At 35.2% G+C, this 22,665-nt stretch overlaps 1 protein-coding gene across 4 annotated transcripts in view; it reads left to right on the forward strand.

The window, feature by feature from the left end:
* The window catches only part of LOC149802350 (cGMP-dependent protein kinase 1-like), a 383,724-nt gene that overhangs the window by 149,196 nt on the left and 211,863 nt on the right, over positions 1 to 22,665 (forward strand). The gene's annotated exons all lie outside the window — the stretch shown is intronic.

Below are 22,665 nucleotides of genomic sequence, written 5' to 3' on the forward strand. Positions count from 1 at the left end.
TAGAACAATTTGGAAAACCGCATAGATGCTGAACTTTGCTATCTTTTCTCAGCCGAGTGTTAAACATGTGACCTGACCTTTGATACAAATTCCCGGCACGAGTATCTGGATATTTTATTTTGTGAGTGCTAAAATACATTGTTGTATCTATTTTATCTCCCACAAATATGGAACTCAGTGAGAATATTTATTTATTTATTTATTTATTTATTTATTTATTTTTAATTCCCAGGTGCTTTAACCTTTCAGTTGCGACTTTGCAAAATATAGATACATGTGCTTGTACATTATCATGGCTGCATGTGTTCATCTATAATGACAGAATCTGGCCATAATTTTAATCCTCATAATGACTTACGTTTTAGGTGGAATGGATTTGAGGTGACTATTAGGGTCGAGAAGGGCCTGGATTCTTTAAACTTTACGATGGTAGAGTTATTATTCACGTGATATAATTTGCATTTACATTCAAGAGATTTACAAAATAAAATGATATGTTTCCGCCTGTGAAAGGTATCATTATATAGAATTAAAGATACATTGTATGGCATAATTACCTCAAGCTGCATCTGTATGTGTGAATCGTGGTTTTGTGTTACTTTTTTGAAGGTATACCGACTTTATAATATGAATTATTAAGGAGACATACACTGTAGGCGATAGTATTAATACAAGATAGTAATTCAGACACTTTCAGATACGGACATGCAATTGTTGAAATACCCTAGAAGTAGTTCTGGTTATATTCAACATAAACGACAAAACCATGGTTACGGTAAGTTGAAGACACTATTGCATTATGAAAACATGAGAGAACCTAATATGCGTGTCAAACAAAAATTCACACTGCTGAAAGTGTAAAATGTGTTAGCCATTGTAAAGTACGATTCTAAATATTTAGGTACTGTATCGTATGATTCTAGTTATCTATCTACTGTACAGGACAATTCTACATTTCTAGTTATTGTTTATCTATATATTATATCGTAAGATTCTAAATACCTAGCTATTGTATCGTAAGATTCTAAATATCTGTCTATCGTATCGCAAGATTCTAAATATCTATATATTATGTCGTACAATTATAAATATCTTTCTTTTTTATCTCACGATTCTCAATATTGTATTGTACAGTTCTAAATATATGTCTATTGTATCGCACGATTCTAAATATCTACATATTGTATCGTTAAATTACAACATATCTGCCTATTGCATCATAAGAGTCTAAATATCTAACTTTAATATAGTAAGATTCCAAAGATCAATAGACGATTGGAGAGAACGGTGTTATTAATTTATGTTTTGTCTTACTACCGACCTGTGATGGTGTATGTGGAACATAGGTTTTCTGACCTGTCTTATTACATGTCTGTCATTCTTCACATGTATCCTTGAACGATGTGTTGAGGATATTATCACTTTATACCTCAATAAAAAGGAACCAGATGACACTATTTAGTGTTAACAAATCAACAATAGCGTGGATGGTATATTAAAAATGTATACAAGAGTAAAGAAATCATTTGCAGGCAACAAAACTCACGTGCTTCTCCACGTTTACTCCAAATCAGGAAGCTACAAACATACTTGTTCTAGGGAAACTATGTGCCACTCTGGCTGTTTGTGTGGAATTATTTATCCTTTTTTTGCCAGTGAAAAGTATCTGCACTCTTCCGGTTGTATACTCTTGGGTTATCTTTAAGGTGCCTTGTGTAGCATCTGCTGGCTAGGTGCCTGCCAGGCAGGAAAGTTAAAACTACATTTTTATATTCATTGCAAAAGTGAATGCCTTAAGTCCCACGGAGAGGTGCGAGGCATGATTTTCTTGTCGATTCTCTCTCAAGAACTAGATAGATAAGGCAATAAAAAGTCATAAACCCATTCATAAAACATTACAATGGCCTGGCTATGGCCATCACGGTAGTGACTGGGGTAGTCAGATCAAGAAGCATGCTTAAAACTCCTCTTCCAATTTGATGCCTTTCATTGGTTATACAGTACACTGTGCGATATCATTCAGAGCAATCTCTGCTATTTCTGAGAGACAAGATTATGCCTTAAATTAATGTCGACGTATTAATTTACAGAAAAATCTTACATTTTGTAAACCGTTCATTGGATCATTTCAGTGGGTGTTTATCTCAATCCTTACCTGATGGTTTGTATGTTAGCATAATTTGTTATGCACTATATGAGAAATTTTAGGAAATATCTTTACTTTAAAACCGTTGAGACTCGAATGAGGCGTAAAAATCACGTAACTGCTGATTTTGAGCTTCAGATCGTGTTGTCACGAAATCACAAATTGCGTAGCTTTACTTTTGAAAGAATGTTCGTGATTGGCTGATATTGAAAACTGAATCTGAAGCTCAAGCTCAGTTGTATTATCTCTTGGCCTGATTCAGCACGGTATTTGTGTGTTATTAACATGCTGCCCTGTTATTGACACGTGTGAAATGCGGGCCACGCTGTATTCGATTCATTTGAATCTGTCACTTCACTAATGGGTATCTTCGCAATCATTCAGCCACTTATCTAAAATATCATCGTATAGAAGTCCCTAAGAAAATGATGTTTCTAATTTTTTTCCCGAGAGGTATCTATTAAATGAAGAATTTACTTTTATTCAATAGAAAGCAGCATTATAAGCATAGCAGGAAAATAACTTGTTTTGTTAGTTCGACCTCTTGTCTTTTGCGATGGAGGTCAAAGAAAACATCTGATTCGGTTGGTTCCGGAAAAATAATTGTCGCTTAAACTTTCCGTCGTCTCTTTCAAGTGTAGCTATTTACAGATAAGTTAACGCAGCTTAGACAGTTTGTGACAAATTTTGTGCCTCACGTAAATCTTGATACATTTGATCACATAGCTAATTCGCTGGATTTCATTTTTTTTTAAGCAGAAATATGAAGGAAATGTATAAGGAAGTTAGTAATCAAATAATATCTTTAACTATTACCATTAACGTGTTCATTTTGCATAGTTACCGTAAACTTAGTCCATTTTTCCCTGACCAAAACGTTCTTTGAACTTCGAGTGTACTTGATCCTAATAGCTATAGAACTTGAATCGCTACTTTGATGGAGCTAAAAGTTAGAAAATAGGGCTTTAATTGATTAGCGATTCGTTTAATGTTACAGGGTCAAATATTGGTACTAACTGAATTACAATTTAGTCTAGACCAGGGAATATATTAAATCTAACAAATACGAAAACATGAAAGAGAGACCCTGTTTTTACATTTAATATGAACTTGCTGCCAAAGCGGTAGTGTACGCCGTCTACTGCTCTTACAAGTTCATTTTTATTAGGCTAGATACTTTTAAGAACGGCATTAAAAGATGCCATTTTCTTGAAATGTCGATTTCCAGTACCCTGAAACATATTTTCGTTTAAAATAAAATGACACTGTAAAAGCATGCACACAAGAACACAGAAGCAAACATGTGCATGCATGCCTCAAATATGTTTACTGAATTACATGTTATGGCAAAATAAATGATCAAAATCACCAAATGTTCTTTGGGGATAATTTCAGTTAGGTTAAACATATATACTTCCTAAATTTGCAGTTCATCGGTGTAACGTATAGAAGATTTTTATTTTTTAGTTATATAAAAGGAAATATATTACTCGTGAAGTGAGAAATATTGTATTGTCACAAGTGGCGAAGTTACGAGTGACACTACAAAACGTTTCCACTTCTTCACGAGTGAAATATTTCCCAAAATTTTCTTTCTATTTTATATTTTAAAAAGAAAAACAAAACGTCGATGTGCATGGATTTTTTTCTTCTTCTTTTTAATAAGTGTCAATGCGATTAACGACTGCATTATTTCATCGGTAAAAAGAAGTTCAAAATTTACAATTATTCTAGGATAGCAACCTTTTAGAAAGATTGTGCATTTTATTGAATTAGTGACTGTTTTTAAATGAAAATGAAGAGACTTTAATTTAGTCAACACATTTATTGCACGGATTGAAAAAGTAAGCATTCTTAAGTGGGTTTTTTGTAGAAACATCAGAGAACGGTCGCATCAATCAAATTTCAGAGCGTAACACCTTTAAACAAAATATTTTTCGTGATTGTGACTTTTTTTTAGGGTTCTTTCATTTATTAATTTCTGCATCCAGACGTGAAATCTTGGTACTTGACAAGCTTTTCAGTCACGCTCGGTAACACGCACTACACCCAAATTTCGATGTCACTTAATTTCGGTTTGAAATCAACAATCGTCAATGCCCGATTTCTCCATCGTTTTCAGACATGAGTATCATCGTGTTGAGAGGACGATTCGCTACTTAAACAATTTTAATTTTCTATTTAACCAAGCGTTTAATTATATATCTATTTGTCGCAGAGAGTAAAAAGCACACGATGCGGAAAAGATAACAACATATGGAATAGTAACAGTTCCTGGTAGTTCAGTCACTGACAATTTGCAGGATTCACGCCAAAAACTAACCCCAAACCTACTTTTGTTCGTTTGGAATTCGTTTCTAGGAATTTAGTGATGGCAACTCCTTATTGGTTTTGTAAATGTTTACTTCAGGCTCCACTGTCGTGACACTTATTAAACTCAGTTCATCCTGATGAAGAGAGAGAGAGAGAGAGAGAGAGAGAGAGAGAGAGAGAGAGAAAGAGAGATGAATATAGAAATACTGATTTCAATAACATACATAAGAGCAGATATATTTTCTAAATGGGAAAAGAATGTTTTCCCAAAAGTGATATCGCTACAGTGTAGATAAAAGTAGTATGGCCACTGTAACGATACCTCCTTTTTTTCTCCCACTAACATATTCATATTTTAATATCTCATTAGGAAATATTAACTCTTTTCTTTCAAAAATATATAAACCAATTTAAAATTTTATATTATTCTGAAAACTGGCATATTTAATCCCAAAAACATACCGTACATACTCGCTTTTAAGACGAATCCAACTGCAAACTGCACAGACCAGATTTGTCGTCGCATAATTCTCCAGCAGATCTGGGTCTGTGCATAACTCTCTAGCAGATTTGGGTCTGTGCCGATTGTTAGGAGGAGGACAAAACATTGTTTCCTATTGAAGGTAGTAGTTTTTTTTTTCTTTTTTAAATAAACAGTATATATATATATATATATATATATATATATATATATATATATATATATATATATATATATATATATATATAATGTACTAATTGCTTCTAGTAATGGTCAAAACCGAGAAGTTTTAATTTTACAAAAAATTACTCTTGGGAAAAAGTGCAAGGGTCGGCAGCGAAAAACAGGGACGGTCTTCCGACCGGAAACACATATTTTGTTTTTGGCCTAATGAGTAGAATAAACAACATAAGACTGTGATCTGCGGGCTTTATTATGCCGGGACACATCTGGATTTTTGTTGCTTGTAGTTTGGCGACTTATAAGCGAGTAATACTGGACGTTGTGTGGATCTTGTAACCGAATTCCTTAGGGCACTGTTTAAAGTTAATATTATCTACTATTAAGCTAATCTGGTTTTTAACGTAAACACTTACTGCGCAGCTCAAAATTACGTCACAATACACATAGGTGAAACGTGACGTCACAATTGGTCTACTCAGTATGTGTGTTGTATCACTATGAATTGTACGAGAGATTGGACTTTTGCGTCATTTATCTCTTATTTGGTAATAAATACGTTTATACATTTAAGGTATTGTTATAATAGTCATGTGAAGAAAAATATGCTAAAGTCAACGAAAGCATACGATACATTTGGAAATTTTCAGCGATTTACGACCTGCCGTAAATTGGTCACAGGTTATTTATTGTGGAAATCAAATGTAGTGACAGTAATGACGTTCTTTAAAATCAATCGCCAAGGAGATGTTATGTGCAGTAAAAATGACGCCCATACCAGGTTTGCGAAGATTTTAGTTTTGCCAGAACGTTCTCGCAAGAGTACCTGCTATGGTTGTCTTTTTCATTGCATTGCAAATCTTCTTAAGGATTGATTGTAATTAAAGACTTCTCCAAAAAGACTTTCTTGCAACGCTGGTGCGTTCAGTAGGTCGAGAAAACTTATTTAAATTTTCGGTATCATATTTCACGTACATTTGTATGCTGCACGTATGACACGGCCCTTGACGCGTGTGCCTGCAGGGCAAGTGTTTTGAAGTCGAACGTGAAATTTTCATAATCCAAAACGTTTCTTACTCCCAAATTCAGTTGCCTCAAACGAGTTAAACCTGTTGGATCATATCAAAATCAGTTTCAATTGAATTTTTTTTTTTAAATGCATGAATGTATCTTGGGGGTGGTATGGTGGTCGCTACTACCCGGATTTACCGACATTGTTTTGAAGCTGCAAATGGAGCTATTGCTTGCTTTTTTTTCCCCTTGTCTTGGAAAAGGTGACCAGGAACTAACAGGGACGATCCGGTGATTGCACTTAAACGTTCTACAGGAAGCAGTGCGAAAACTATTGGCCTAATTTTATTCGTGTCAATAGTATCGCTTGCAAGGTAATTCTTAAGTTGCAATTAGACCGGGATTCATAGGAATTTATCGAATTAAGTATTCGCTAGTCCGGCACATGACTTCCGCTTAGTGATTAGCAGTCAAACGTAAAGCCAAGATTTTATAACCGAACACGCTTTCGCTAGCCTGATGGTTTACATACATTAAACCAATCTAGAAATCAATCATTCAGACGAACGTTTGCATAGTTTTCTATCATTCTGAGATGTTATATGTATATTTGAAAAGTGTAATTTTGTTTTCATCGCTGCTGAGCGTTCTTCATATTTCTATATATAATACGAATGTAGAAGAGACATATAGTTGTTGCCGTTGTCCGTCTGTACGTCTGTCGCCAAGTACATCATTCACCTTGAGATTTGCGTGTAGATACTTTTTTAACGTATGTTGCCACCAGTCACCCAAACGTGTGTGGCTGCGTCATTATGAATACAACATTATCCCACCAGATAAAGGTCACTCTCACCTATATTTCACGACTCAGTGATATCGGTTAATGTTTACAGTAAACGTCAGTTTCTTGGACACTGTTGGTCCTAGTATAGCTTTGAGGGTAGATGCGTCTTGGGAAGACTAGACAAATATTTTGAGCGTGGGATGTGGGGATGTCTTTGTTAGAGAAAAAAAATCATTAAAATAATTTTGTTTATAAAGATTGCCGTATGCACTAGCGTATAAGTCGGACCCTACTGCGAACTGCATAGACCCAGAATATGTCGTTGCATAATGCACCAGCAACTTTAAATATATGCATTTGGCCACAACGAATTAGTAGAACAAACAGCTTGGACCCATATCTGCCAGCCTATTATGGGACTTAAGATATGGGTCTGTGTTGTTTTAAGTTGAACCTGTCTGGTAAGTGAGTATATCCGGTATATCATGATGTTTACTGAATTAGAGTTTACGTTGAAACATTGCATGAATCCTAATGTTTGTTTCAGCGATTTACTTTGAATCACTGAATCAGTCCTGATGTGTATATCTGCAGCTTACACATGTAGCCTTCAACACGGTCAGATAGACGAATGTTAAGTATACGAAGAGATGTCAATGTTTTAAGGATTATACATGGGGTACCTGCATCTGTTATTTTATATACATTTTACAGAATTTTGATAAATTTACTTTTTATGCACTTACTGTTTACTCGTGGAAGATTTATGTTTATCAGTTTTTGTGCAGGTCATCACAACATTTTTTATCTGTAGTTTGCACCATATGGCCATTTTGTACTGAAGTGCTGTAAACACTACACACACACACACACACACACACACACACACACGCAAAAATACATGCATGCATGCATACATACATACATACATACATACATACATACGAGGGGAGGTTAATCTGCATTTGAAAGTGTCAAACTTTAATTGCTTTTATGTAAGATATTCGTTTTTAATACAGACTTTATAAATACATATTCTTCTATTCTTCATTCTAGTGATCGTTACCTACATACTACTAAAACAGTAATTGCATCGAGAATGTGTCAACATTCATGTATCCTTGTAGTTAAGTTGTAACCAAGTAATTATCCACAGTCAGTAGACAGTCAAGAGTGTGGTGCCCTTTCGACCGGAAGGATTTTTAAAATCGTTTGCCGAACACTGCACTTGACCGGCTTTCGCAGTTTCTAAATTTTAAAAATGGACTGTGTATTTTATTCTTAACTATCTTCATTTATACCAGAGCTTCAAGTGGTGCAAGAATCAATGATCCTTTTAATACTCAATGTTTTAGTCACTGACCTTTACACAGTTTTAATCATTTCAAATCCCTTTAGCACTGTGTGTGTGTGCCTGCGTGTAAGGGTGCGTAAAGACGCATAACTATAATCGAGGTTGAACTTCAGGGTTTTGGCTGGATGAATTATTTTTATCCATAATCCATAAATATTTCGTCAGTATAAATACAGCCTTTAAATGTCGACCATACTTTATCATGACTATTTAGCTGTACTGGTCATAGATATAAGATCATGTAAGATGGTATGTTGTACGTCGTCCGTCCGTCCATTAGCACAGGTATGTTATCGCTACTCCTCGAAAACTTCTTTGAGGATTGCCACGAAACTTGAAACACATTCAGCACATGGTCTAGTTGGTCCTAAATGAAAACGGTGCCGCTCGGACCTTCAGTATGGCCTCTAGTGGGATGGTATGTTGTCCTTCGTTCGTCCGTCGTCTGTCGTCCGTCTGTCCGTTAGCTTAATTTATTATCGCTACTCCTCCTAATCTATTTGCAACATTGCTGTGTGAGTTTACATACATATCCATCTCATGGTTTAGTTTGTCCTCAATGAAAACTAAATCGATCTGATGTCCGATATGGCTGTCACAGTAGCCATCTTGAAAATCTTGTTATTGCCAATCATCCAGAATGAAAAATAACATTGACATGGGGTTTTCACATAAGACTTATTATTATGTACAGCTGATTCAACATGAAAATGTAGATTGAAAATCCTATCTCTACTCATTTGGCACAGAGGCCATCATGACAATCTTATTATTGCTTCTCCTCCTGGGTTGAAAATTATATTGTCATATGGTTATCACAAGAAAACTTTTTAAGATGTCTAGTTCGTCCAGATGCATATGTGCTGATCTGATGGCCAGTATAACCGCCAGAACGACCATGTCGAAAATCTCCTTATCGCTTTTCCTCCAGAATAAATGGTCATATTAACATGGAGTTTTCACTAAAAGGCGTCATATGATGTCTAGCTAGGCCTAAATGAAAATGCTGCCGATCTGATGTCCGATATGACTGCAACATCAGCCATCTTAAAAATCTTGCTATTACCAATCCAGAAGGCATTTTTTGATATGTAGTCGGTTCAACATGAAAATGGTGTCAATTGCAATCTTTTCGCCACTTCTTTCTGAACTAATGCCATATCAACATGGGTTTGCACTAAAAGGATTCTTATGATGTCTATATAGTTGTTCCTAGATGAAAATGGTGCCAATCTGATGTCCGATATGTTGCCACAATGGCCATCTTGAAAATCTTGTTTTTGTTAATCCTTCTAAACGAAAAGTAATATTGACATGGGGTTTCACCAACATACGTCTTATGATGCTTAGTTGTCACAACATGAAAATGGTATCCATCTAATGCCCAGTATGGCCACTACAGCGGCCATCGTTACACTATTGTTACCTCCACTTCTGAAAGTATGGCCATCTCGACAAGAATTTTTTATCAACTGCTTCTTATGATGTTTTCTAGGCACTAAATATAAATTGTGCCAATCTAATATCAAGTATGGCCATCTTGAAATTCTTGTTATGTCGATCTTCTTATGATATCTTGTTTGTCCTAAATGAAAATCGTACAAAAATCTCATATACAGTATGTCCACCACAGCGGCTAATTTGAAAATCTTGTTATTGCTGAAGAATATAAGAGATGGTTTCAACACTCAGCAGTTGAAATAAATAAATGGTCTTTATCATGATCTCCTGGAAATTCATTTCATCCAATAGAGCGTCAGTCCACTGGAGGCGATATTGGTTGTATGTGTTTACGTATAGTAAGTAAGACTTATGCTGAAATGTACGTACGTGTGTATTAAATATTGTTCATATTTGTATGTTTCCCAGTATAGTCACACATAGTCATTCATGTCAAATATGTACGAATGAGTGTGCGACGATACATGGTTGTGTGCATGGTCTTCTATTTTATTTTTTTTTCATTACAAAAACTGAGGACCACATGGCAGATGGGTCAGCCATGACCAAATGTGTTATCCTCGTTAAAGATAGTTTATTATTATTATTACGTGACGGTCAGTATAGCTGGTGGAGGAAGAACCCGGGAAAACTGCGATAAGAACCACCGACCCACGGGAAGCTACTGGCAAGCTGTCTCACATATGCAAATCGGTCCAACCCGAGACTTGAACCCACGCGGGCAGAGATGAGATGCCAGTGATCGGTTAAAGCGAGCGGTTTGGACGATATGCCACCCAAGGCCCCGGCTTAAGTAGTTAATAGATTGCAAGTTTGGAACATAAAGTAATAGCATATCTACATGTTGTATAAATCTTGATAGCTCTGGATAAAGCAAGAAGACCGGATTTTGGGTGGGGGTGGATGTCATCTCTAGATCACCAGTCCATGATGAATTAAATAAACTGTAATATCTAAATATTGATGTTGAGATAGTAATCGAATTAGCCATGAAACTGTCACAACTCATGTAATCGAATTAGCCACTGAAACTGTCACAAATCATGTAATCGAATTAGCCCCTGAAACTGTCACAAATCATGTAATCGAATTAGCCACTGAAACTGTCACAAATCATGTAATCGAATTAGCCACTGAAACTGTCACAAATCATGTAATCGAATTAGCCACTGAAACTGTCACAAAATCATGTAATCGAATTAGCCACTGAAACTGTCACAAAATCATGTAATCGAATTAGCCACTGAAACTGTCACAAATCATGTAATCGAATTAGCCACTGAAACTGTCACAAATCATGTGCAATAAATGAGATTTAAGACTCTTTAGCTACATTGAGGTCCATTATAAAAATACAAGGTTTTTCTTTCAGGTACACTGAATGACCCTGCGTAAGCGTTTCTTCAATTTAAATCGACACAAGGCGACATGAGACCATTGTCCCAAATAATTTATACCTAAATGAAGCTCTTATAAGATTTTTGCCGCTTATTCACATCTTGAACGCACTCTGAAACTCAAATATTTTTTAATTTTTATTTCTATTAGATTTTTAAAAATACTTTTCATAGTAGAAACTAGTTAAAGTTAACAGCATCGTCAGAGTTAGTAAATATCGACATTTTAATCTTTATTCAGGTAATTTAATTTCCTTACCGTCAACCACTCAGAAATTTTGTGTACAACCTAATCTGTGCACTTGAGTTTTAAGAATTACAGTAGTTATCAAGGCATTTGCTATCTCGCTCCTGCTCACATTTTTTTTCTATATGATTCGAAGGCACGGACATGTTTAAATTTTGATAAAAAAAACTATGCTTCTTTAAAACAATCCATTTCTTTGAAATCATTGAATTATTTTGTTGGATTTCGCCAAGAATGTTCGATATTGGGCTTGATGCCGATGTAGTCTTTTAAGAATGATTGTGTTCTGAAAAGAGAATTTACAGCAATATCTGATCTGAAGATGGATCATAAAATTAAACAATCTTAAACTAAACCAGACAGAATGGTTACTTATAAAGATGCACTTTCGTCTTCTCTGTAAACATGACGTGCCAATACAGCATGAACTATTTTGATCTTGCAATCTCAGTGTGTGGGAGACACCTGTCAGTGTTCGACGATTTGCTTCATGGAAATCCCGCTTTAGTTTTGTTTAGTATTTTACAGCACCGCAACACAAGTGTGTTATATTGTGCCGATGTAAAGGGCTCAAGGACGCACCACTGTAGCCAACCCAGGCTGATTCTTTGAGAAGGTTGTAGCCCAAGTAAATGATGAAATACATGTATTGGGTTTAACGGCACATCAGCACAATCCTTGTTACATAATGTCCAGAACAACCTAGGTAGCAAAATGCAAAAATCAAATCTTGACAGAATCCCTAGGTAGAAAAACCCAACTGATTTAAAGTAAATGTTGAATGTGTATGTAGGTAGGTAGGTAGGTAGGTAGGTAGGTAGGCAGGCAGGCAGGCAGGTAGGTAGGTAGGTAGGTAGGTAGGAAGGACTTTATTTCCTTTTTAACATAGATTAGCCGATTCAGATTAACCGATTCAGGATAATACAAGATCATGAAACACAACAGAGAATCAAAGTGACAAAAATTAAAGAGTAGTACTGTATCAGTTAACGTATTGACAAACCAATGCAGCTAAATAACTGGAATCATACAAATATGTCTTCAGAGCTAATTAGGATTTGGTTTAGCATGGTGCTGATCTTCAGTAAAAATTTACTTGATGATCCTAACGATACAACGAATGTCAGTACGACTATAGTGTTACGTGATTAGCATTAAAGTATGGAAGGATGTTTGGATGGATGCAGGCAGGCAGATATTTGGGTTTAACGGCACATCCGCACAATCCTTCTTACATAATGTCCATAAAAAACATAGGCAGCAAAAATGCAAAAATCGGATTTGACAGAATCCACAGGTAGACAGATCCCACTGATCAAAAGTAAATACAGACCATAACAGAGCAGATAAAATGTAAAGATATTGTACAAACTCCCCAAATAAGGTTTAGAAAACAAAGACATGGCAAAATGGTAATTTAAAAAAAAACACCTTAAAATACAGAATACACGGCGAAATGTTTTCGATATAAACCACACTCTTTTGAAAAGTGCAATACCTTCGCAGGGTGCATTCGACGGCAAAACAGGTTTGCCAACAACGGTCGCGTCTTACGGTGTCCTCTGTTAAATATGTCCGAGACCAAAGGGTGAAAATGTTGATTGATTTTCTGCATGAAGTAGACAGTCAATAGTTGAAAGCCTTTCACACTAAAACAGTTTTGAGAAAAGTTCGTTAATCTATACGCAGATTTCGTTGCTCGATAAAACATTAATTTATCAGAAATGCAACAAAGAATGCCATTGAATATGTCCGACGATAGACTGTGAAGTGGATCAGTTTAGATTGTAGTTAATGTCGTAGACGATACCTTCGTCCGTTTATTTTTTTTTATACAATAAAATTCATTTGCTTTTAACACTGGCTTATCTAATAAGTGGATTTAGGATTTTTTTTGTGCACATTTATGTTTTTATTTTATTCAGATTAACAAGATGGAAGAATAGAAAGACGTAGCATCTAATGTGATGGAACAATTTAAAATAATAAACACAGTAATCTGATTTGATGGAATATTTTAAATTAATTAACACAGTAATCTAATTGGATGGAATATTTGAAATTAATTAACACAGTAATCTAATGTGATGGAATAATTTAAAATAATTAACACAGTAATCTAATATGATGGAATATTTGAAACTAATTAACACAGTATTCTAATGTGATGGAATAATTGAAATTAATTAACGCAGTAGATAAATTTGTATGTAACATTACGATAATTTCTGGTTTAGAAAGGTGCTAACGTTTGTTTTACATCTCGTTAGTAATTTTATTAATACATGACCTCAACAAAAAATTCTGCTTGTAAGCTATTCTTTTCAGGTCTCGAACCAAAGCAATGCCGTTAAATTGAATAATTTATTTGTATTTATGTCACACATTTAAATTCCGATTGTGTAAGAGGGTCACTATTTTTTTGTGACATAAATGTAATTTTAAAACGGCTGGAGTGCATGATACTGTGTCTTTTTTACTTCTGTAACTGGTAATTAACACCATGTGACCATGCCTTCAATATCCTCAGTTCACTCGACTTTACCAGGAGAAGGAAGCATACATATTTATAGATTTGTAAATGTGAGGAATAAAGGACAAATATTTGAGAATCTGTGGGTACTCCGCAGATTATATGAAAGAAGAAAACGTAATGTCGAATATTTATCTTATTGTACAGGTTGGCGTACATTTGCATATTTTGTTTTGGTGCAATTGTTCGATGTGAAGTCGGTGCTCCTTTGGGACGTCTAGAATATATGGAATCAAACTACGTATAGATTTCATAGGGGACTCATCTGGTCAAGTGGTCTAAAGCGTTTGCCTTTACTCGCACATCTCACCACTGTCCGCGTCAATTCGATCCTCGTGTCGACGAACTTGGATAAGTGAGAAAGTTTGCCCGTATCTTCCCGTGGGTAGGTGCTTTTTTTCCCAGGGGTCTTCCCGGGTTCTTCCTAACAAATATACTTACCGCCATATACAACACTATAATGTGCTGAAAATGGTGTCAAATCCAACAAGATCAAGACCAATATCTCACAAGAACATCTATCTGCAAATATATCGATTCCAGCAGCCACTGGATCAATACAATGTAACACTCTGAGACGATTCTGTGTCTGAAACATTTTCATGACATACTTTCATTTGAAAATGTGCAAGTAAAAAGGTTTTGATTGATGGAAAACTTCGCATCTAACGTAAACAATTTTCAAAGCATCATTGTTATTGAATCATATGAACCGTGTTTTGAATGGTGTCACAGATTCGAGTATTGGAAATTGAGTAATAATTTAGATGTAAATAACATTTGTGTCTAATAGAGAGATTATTCTGGTAATGCATACACTCTGAAAACTATGATAAACTCTTACCATCGGTTGGCGAATTCGGGAATTTGAATGATGTCGATATATCCCTGGCGATGCTCAGTACCTAAGTACTGCATCAAGTGATGCTATATTTAATCAGTAATAGAAAACTTTCCGCGGCATAATATACTAAGAACTGGTTTTTTGGGGTTTTTTTTATCATTGAAGAACTTGCATTTATATTTCGAAAAGTACAATATAGTATGGAATTAATACCATGACTGTATTCATTCGTATATATCATAGTGTGTTCTTGTTTCCTTTCTTTGAGTTTGATCACCGAACCATAAAGTCTTTGGCTAACTAAAATGGGAATTAAACTCTTTCCTTCTTACCCATACTACCCTTACTTTTCTTATCTCAGTCCGGTCGTCTCAGTCATGGTGTCCACGAGCTAGGAACAACTTTTAAGAAGATACCGTGTTGTCTTATTCATTGCCTGACGGACAAACAATAACAACAGATATATAACGAAAAGAAATTCACTCATAAAGCAACTTAAGGTCTCTTGAACTTTAATAACACGCCATTCAAGACATTTTGAGAGAGACAGACACACGCACGCACAAGAAGTTGAGCTATTTGATATTCTGCAACAAACTACACACAACATGGCGCAATTTATCCTATCTGTAACTTAGTAAATTTTCAGGTTAGCCTAATTAATGTAGCTGCAATTATTTAATTAATTTTAAATACTTCGTGTGAATCGAATTAAGTACTTTTAGCTAGATTTAATTACGCTGACCTAAAAATGTACTGAGCTACAGATAGGATCAAATTCGAGATTCTGTGTGGAACGAACTATAACAGAAACCACTGCTCCAGACACACAGGCAATACACATCAATGACTACACAAATCCAAACTCTCTCAAGAGCATCCGCAAATCAGACAACAACCAGAAATTCTTTATGTCAGACTTGCTTTCTTCAAACTTCGTCAAACATCCCAACCAGCCACAGTTGAATCAAATATTGAAAACAAATGAAAATTCCTGCACATACCAATCAGAGTGGTTCATTCATCAGTCCACACACTATTCCACAAGAGGTTTTCTATGTAGCGTATCATTGTACCAGTAATAGCAACACTTGCCATATTTCCTGGACCAAAAAAAAAAATCCAAGAATTTCATGAATTAGAAATCTACTCTCAGTCCTTACACTTTCTGTGCAATCTGTTTACTTTATCGTACCGTTGCCTACCTAAGAAGATTTTCCATATTAGAACTGTTGAAAGTTAAAAGTTATCGGTATTAAAGATATTAATAACATATTGTTATTTTCATATGACATCCTTCAATTAAATCTGATAATAAAGTAGTAATATCAAATGATTATGTATTCATATTTTCTCGTGCGTACAACTTATGTTCTTAGAGTCGACTGGGCACCCCATTGGCCCTCATTAACATATTCGTATTACTACGCGTTTACAAAAATAAAAGCATGTGGCTTGATAAGCTCATGTTGCAGGACTTGTTTTCTTAATTTTTTGTTTCTTTTCTAAGAGCAGCATTTATAGCTAGATTTTAATAAGATAATTATTCAGATTTTCATAAAATATTACAACACCTGGTCACCTTTATATGGAGTGAGAGGGAATAATGATGGATGATGAATACTGAGTTATGAATCTGCTAACTATGTTCCAAAAGTGTACTGTTATTTTAATTTAAATGGAAAACATTGCGTGAGAAAATAATATATGCCTGTTGTTCGAAGACAATGAAATCCCAGCAGCGGGGTTACATTTTTTTATCTTCCACCTCTACAGGGCCTCATGGGGAGATAAATAATATAACCCCTTGACTGGGATTTCCTTGTCTCGGTGTACACCCCAACCACAGGGGCTCGTAAAATTGACCTGTCATACATGTGCTATATAATAACTACAAGGGAGGACACTTGTCCCTTTGCTCGAGCGACCTATAAAAGAATAAACGCTGATATTTCATGATACGCTTTGCGTAGCTTAATAAATTTGGTACCGATATTTAGCTCAGGCATTCGACTGTGTATCCCTGTTAAAAGTTTGACTTAATATCACACATTTAAGGATTGCCAAATCATTTTCCCACAATACCGCTCGACATGGCCCTGATCGCGCCCCTTTTAATATGCAAGAACAAAGCGCTGAATGAAATACTGTCCTCTCACTGGTTAAAAGAAGATGACATCCTGTATTTATTTATAACTTATTTTCAGTTGGCCAATGAGAAGGTAGTATTCCATTCAGGGAGTTGTTTTTTCATATTAAGCGGGCGCGATCAGGGCAAGTACAATATTCAAAGAAATGTCAGCCACGTTACATCAAAGTAGCATAGAGGTATGCCAACATTCTCTCCACTGTGCATGATTCAAATGCAAACAGCTTCACCTTACATACGTCACTGAATCAAAACTACATTATAACCGGTGAACGCCCCCTAAACTGTCTACGAGAACTGCACGAGATTTCCACAGACTGAATGCTTACAATTACATCGGCCTTACATAATTCACGATACATGCATGTGCCGATCTGACCATTCTGATTTTATCCCATACAGAGATTTCACATTATATTAAGCAAGACTTAAGGAAATAAGCTGTTCTGTCCTATATAGAGATTTCACATTGTATTAAGCAAGACTTAAGGAAATAAGCTGTTCTGTCACATACAGAGATTTCACATTGTATTAAGCAAGACTTAAGGAAATAAGCTGTTCTGTCACATACAGAGATTTCACATTGTATTAAGCAAGACTTAAGGAAATAAGCTGTTCTGTCCCATACAGAAATTTCACATTGTATTAAGCAAGACTTAAGGAAATAAGCTGTTCTGTCCCATACAGAGATTTCACATTGTATTAAGCAAGATTTAAGGAAATAAGCTGTTCTGTCACAATACAGAGATTTCACATTATATTAAGCAAGACTTAAGGAAATAAGCTGTTCTGTCACATACAGAGATTTCACATTGTATTAAGCAAGACTTAAGGAAATAAGCTGTTCTGTCCCATACAGAGATTTCACATTATATTAAGCAAGACTTAAGGAAATAAGCTGTTCTGTCCCATACAGAGATTTCACATTATATTAAGCAAGACTTAAGGAAATAAGCTGTTCTGTCCCATACAGAGATTTCACATTGTATTAAGCAAGACTTAAGGAAATAAGCTGTTCTGTCCTATACAGAGATTTCACATTGTATTAAGCAAGACTTAAGGAAATAAGCTGTTCTGTCACATACAGAGATTTCACATTGTATTAAGCAAGACTTAAGGAAATAAGCTGTTCTGTCACATACAGAGATTTCACATTGTATTAAGCAAGACTTAAGGAAATAAGCTGTTCTGTCCCATACAGAGATTTCACATTATATTAAGCAAGACTTAAGGAAATAAGCTGTTCTGTCCCATACAGAGATTTCACATTGTATTAAGCAAGACTTCAGAAAATAAGCAGTTCTGGGGCTTTTAACCATGCTAAGTTACTAATGTTTGAAATACTGGTCTTTTTTTAATTGCTTCATGATTTAATTTTGCAGGTTGCTAGGTGTATTTTAAAACATTTTTGTTGCTCTTCGATTCATACTACACGTTAAGCTTGCAAGTGGCAATATTAAAATACATAATAATGACCAACTTAAGAATACAGAGTGGGGTAGAATAATTGAAGATATCCATTATGCAAAGTGACATTTTAGAAATGAAAAGCATCATCTCCTTATAAAAGAAATATATTTATGGTGTAATCAGTTACAGATAAGTACACAGAATTCGAAAATATGCCTTCAATATTCATGAACAAATTGCAACAGTGGCACAGAGATTCAAACATATTGTTTATTCTTTTTTATTCACAAAAGTTATCAAAGTTTGTGATAAAAGGCTTGGGGTCACAGAGATCAGATTGCGAATTTTCGACGTGTGCTACTTGCCCGCATTCGCCATATTGTATGGTAAATACATCGTTTTAATCCCATGAATATATTTTGTCTTTCCGTTACCTACTCGACAAGTAGCTAAAAAAAACGTAACGACATTATTTGACTCTAAAGCAGAAAGGACAGGAGTATTTAAAACGACTTTAATTGATGGAAAACTTATTAGGCAAACATTACGGAGAAAATGTTGGTGGCCACAAGGATGATGACTAAATGAGTAAAAAAGACGCGAAATAAGCAATTCTTGCAATCGTAGTGTTAGATTACTAAAATGACTTAAAAACGAATTATGAAACCTTTCGTGCGTTTAGGTGGTATTCTGATGGCTTCAAACCATCCGATCCAACAAATGGCAGACAAGAATAATTAAAAATTGCATTAAATTCCGATACCATTCTCTACACGTTATCTTTAATTTTAAGTGCTTTTTTCCATTATGTCCAAAAACAAATAATTTTTTTCAAAGCTTTACGTATATAACCATTAAGTTTCTATGTAGGATTTCACCCACATGTTGATTGGTGTTTTGTTCACATTGAAGAAAACATTAGACAAGTTTCTGTAATCTCAACTGGTAATCTACAGCAAAGACCGATATAAATTTTAAAAATGAGTCATAAAAATCACGAGTAGATAAAACAAGACCAGATGTTCGACTAAACAAGAGTAGGGGTCTCTGCAGTACAACTCGTGCCATTGCGAAACAGAATCAAATATTTATTTCGTTATTGTAATAGTGCGTGCGCGGTAAATGCCACTGCCGTACAACTTGCCCCATGGAAATTTATATATGCAGTCTGTTCGAAATAGTATGTACTAAGTGATTATCCGTATTAAATAAACATTTAGAAGTTTGGCATCCTGTACATCAGAATAATTATAAAAAAATATTTTAGAAACCTTTCCCAGCTCTCATTGTTTAACTTTTCCAGCTGTTAGGACATATTAAGTACAAGATGGATCAACGAATGGATATTGCCTTCACAAATGTTATTACTACCCATCGAGGAATAATAGTTCATGTAAAATTTAATATTTAATTCCTTTCCGTAGGATTATCTAGTAACGTTAGTTGCTATTAATCGGAAATGAATGTCATTAGCAATGTATTCAGTCATTTGTTGGCCATCTAATTAGGTAACTACAAGAATTTAAATTATTAAAATTGCGTTTGTTTTGAATTTCGAATTCATTACACGGTTATAAAAAGAACTGAGCCAGCATTAGATGAGTTAGATTCCAATAAGACTGCCTTGGCTGTATTTCCATTTCTAAAACTTCAAATCTATGAACTGAGTGTCATTCAGTCTAACTATAATTGGTATATCTTTGGCTATATAAGTGAAATTTAGATGTGGAGAATGAAACGGGATTTGCCTATATATTCTCTTAGAATGTTTTTCATTTCTTTTCGTTCATGCCCTCAGTGATCAATCCAAGAGGCTTTCATTTCAGGATCGATCTCAGAACAAAGAAGCACGGGGATATTCGTTTTACAAACACATGCTGGTTTTGATACAGATTTTGTGGTCATTTTCGTTACATTAAGTGCACTAACTTCGTTTGGACTATTTCGGTCATGCTTTGCACGTTATTACTGTGTTAATATGATTTTATACAAATGCATAAATCCTTTTGGTAGACTTTATTTTTGTTGTACTTAATTACTTCGTGATCAGCCTGACGTCTTTTCATCGCGTTATGCTGTACTTGTTACATTTAGTAACCTTTAGATATATGTCTGCGTCTATGCCGCAGAACTTGTCCTAAACAACTCTATTAAAAAAAATTTCAAATAGTTTATTGCGCTGCGAGAAATCTTTAGAAAGCACCACTGTCATAGATACGTGACTGGCTGCACGTCTTCCAACAAGTGGTATGAGGCGGTGAACAGGAAACTTTGTTCTTTTTTAATGGTGGGGAGAATAAGGTTAGGATTGCAGATAGAGAAACCCTAGAGTTGTACTCGAGTTGCATCAAATCCCGAACCCAAATTTTTCCTTCGTCTTCAACGCAGACGTAATTTACGATCAGAAATGCTTTATCCTTGCCCGTTAATTGATTTATGATATAATATATGACATATTTCACCAAACTTGCCACTTAGGGGTATTTTGAAGCTGAATATCAAGGCTTCTTGCAGCAACACTCATAAATAAACATTTCAAAAGCTGTTCTCGAGTTTTTATCCGTGGTGTGAATACTTTTATTATCACAGTAAGATGAGTTTCAGACAATTATTATATTCGCACATCCTTCCGTTTCTTAGTATAAGGATACAAAAATGCTTAAAATGTAGTCATTGCATTCATCAATAATTTATAACCTGATTGTCGCCAGGGGATCACTAAGACTCTCAAATTATCTGTGTTTCAAATCAATCGGAAGCTCTCGACGTAAACAAGCAGACAGAATGCACACAGTCCCTTTTGGGGAGTTTCTAGAACAGTCCATTTCAGTAAAATCTGTGTCGTCTGTGTCCAATATTTGCAATGTCTGGTTTTAATATTTCGTGTTTTTTTTTAATCGAACAATAAAAAGGAGGAACTCTTGAATACCTGTGTTCGAAGAGTTCTAACTCCAGTACTTATGAAATTATTGAAATTATCAAAGATGTTGAACTACGCCACATTTGAAGCTTGAAAACATAGACTCGCCATTGCAAATATGACGACGGTTTTACTAAAGAAGCTCGCGTTTGATTAATTCAAAAGGACAACAAGTCGACAATGTTTGAAACTCCCTGGCGACAATCAAGTTAGGAAATGGTTTGTTTCGTGTTTTATATCATTGGTGCCTTATGCTTTTAAAATGGCAAGGTGTGTGTATAATATAATGTGATGCTACCTCGATACGTTGTCAGCTATAGACGTGTCGGTTTTTAATTATTTTTTTTTTGTATTACACATGCCTTTAACTGGCCATTATTTACGTTATTTAGCTCCTCATGGATCCATATTCTTTCGCAGGTTATTACTTACATTCCCCGACAAACACAACCGGTAAAACTTGATGTAAATATACCTGGTCATTTTGGATGAGGTCAACCTGAAGGTGTGATCCAGTACAAACCGGAATGAATGTCGCGCGCTGTGATGTCACTGTGAAAACTGCGCATGTGGAAAAAATTTCGTACACAATTTTTTTTAACGTTCAGACTCTACGTGCTCTTTTCTTGACTCCGTTTAGTACCTGGCTACCACTGTAATAGTCCATTGCGACCAATAATTTTCGACTGGAAGTTTATTGTTGACAGTAAAGGTGCAGATCATTCAATAATCAGTATTGAATCGACTTTGGTTAAACTATATCATCATTAAATTTTAGAACACCAATTAATATTAAATATAAAATGTGTAAATGCGTCGACATGACATACACTATAGCTGATTACATGCTTTCTATTTTATATGACAAGTCAGGTCACCCCTGGAAGTTGCAGAAATTGGCATATAATTCAAATGGCATGACTTAAAAGATAAAATGATGAAGTTTTCGAACATCTATGAAAATTATATATACGTAGTAGAGCAGAATAAAGATTTAGCTTAGAAATATACATTGAAATCTTAGAAAAATGCATCGACTTCTGATGATTGGTTTAGGTTGGTCTTTTACATTATAGAAACACAAGCATAGTTTTAGAGTCTTTCCAAAGACCCTGTGTGGTTTAATGGTAGGATTAGAACCCTTCCCCCTTCAGTCGTGAGTCTGGCACTGTCGGTAAAGTGTCCTATATGACAGTATATAAGTGCATTAGGAAAGACCTCGGGCTTTTTCTCTGCACTGCTATACATGTAAGAAGAAAAAAACTTAGATGAAAATAATGCTTATTTTGAAGCGCCCATAAGAGTGTGATGGTTATTACGTCATAATAACATCACGAAGTACCAATGTCTAGATGACGTTTCATCAGTAAGAACAACATAAACAATGGTTTGGGGTTTTTGAAATCGAATATTTTCAAAGTTGCCGGAATAC

Source organism: Sinohyriopsis cumingii, chromosome 3 (assembly GCF_028554795.1).
Source record: "Sinohyriopsis cumingii isolate HCF-2022 chromosome 3, ASM2855479v2, whole genome shotgun sequence".
Taxonomy (NCBI): Eukaryota; Metazoa; Mollusca; class Bivalvia; order Unionida; family Unionidae; genus Sinohyriopsis; species Sinohyriopsis cumingii.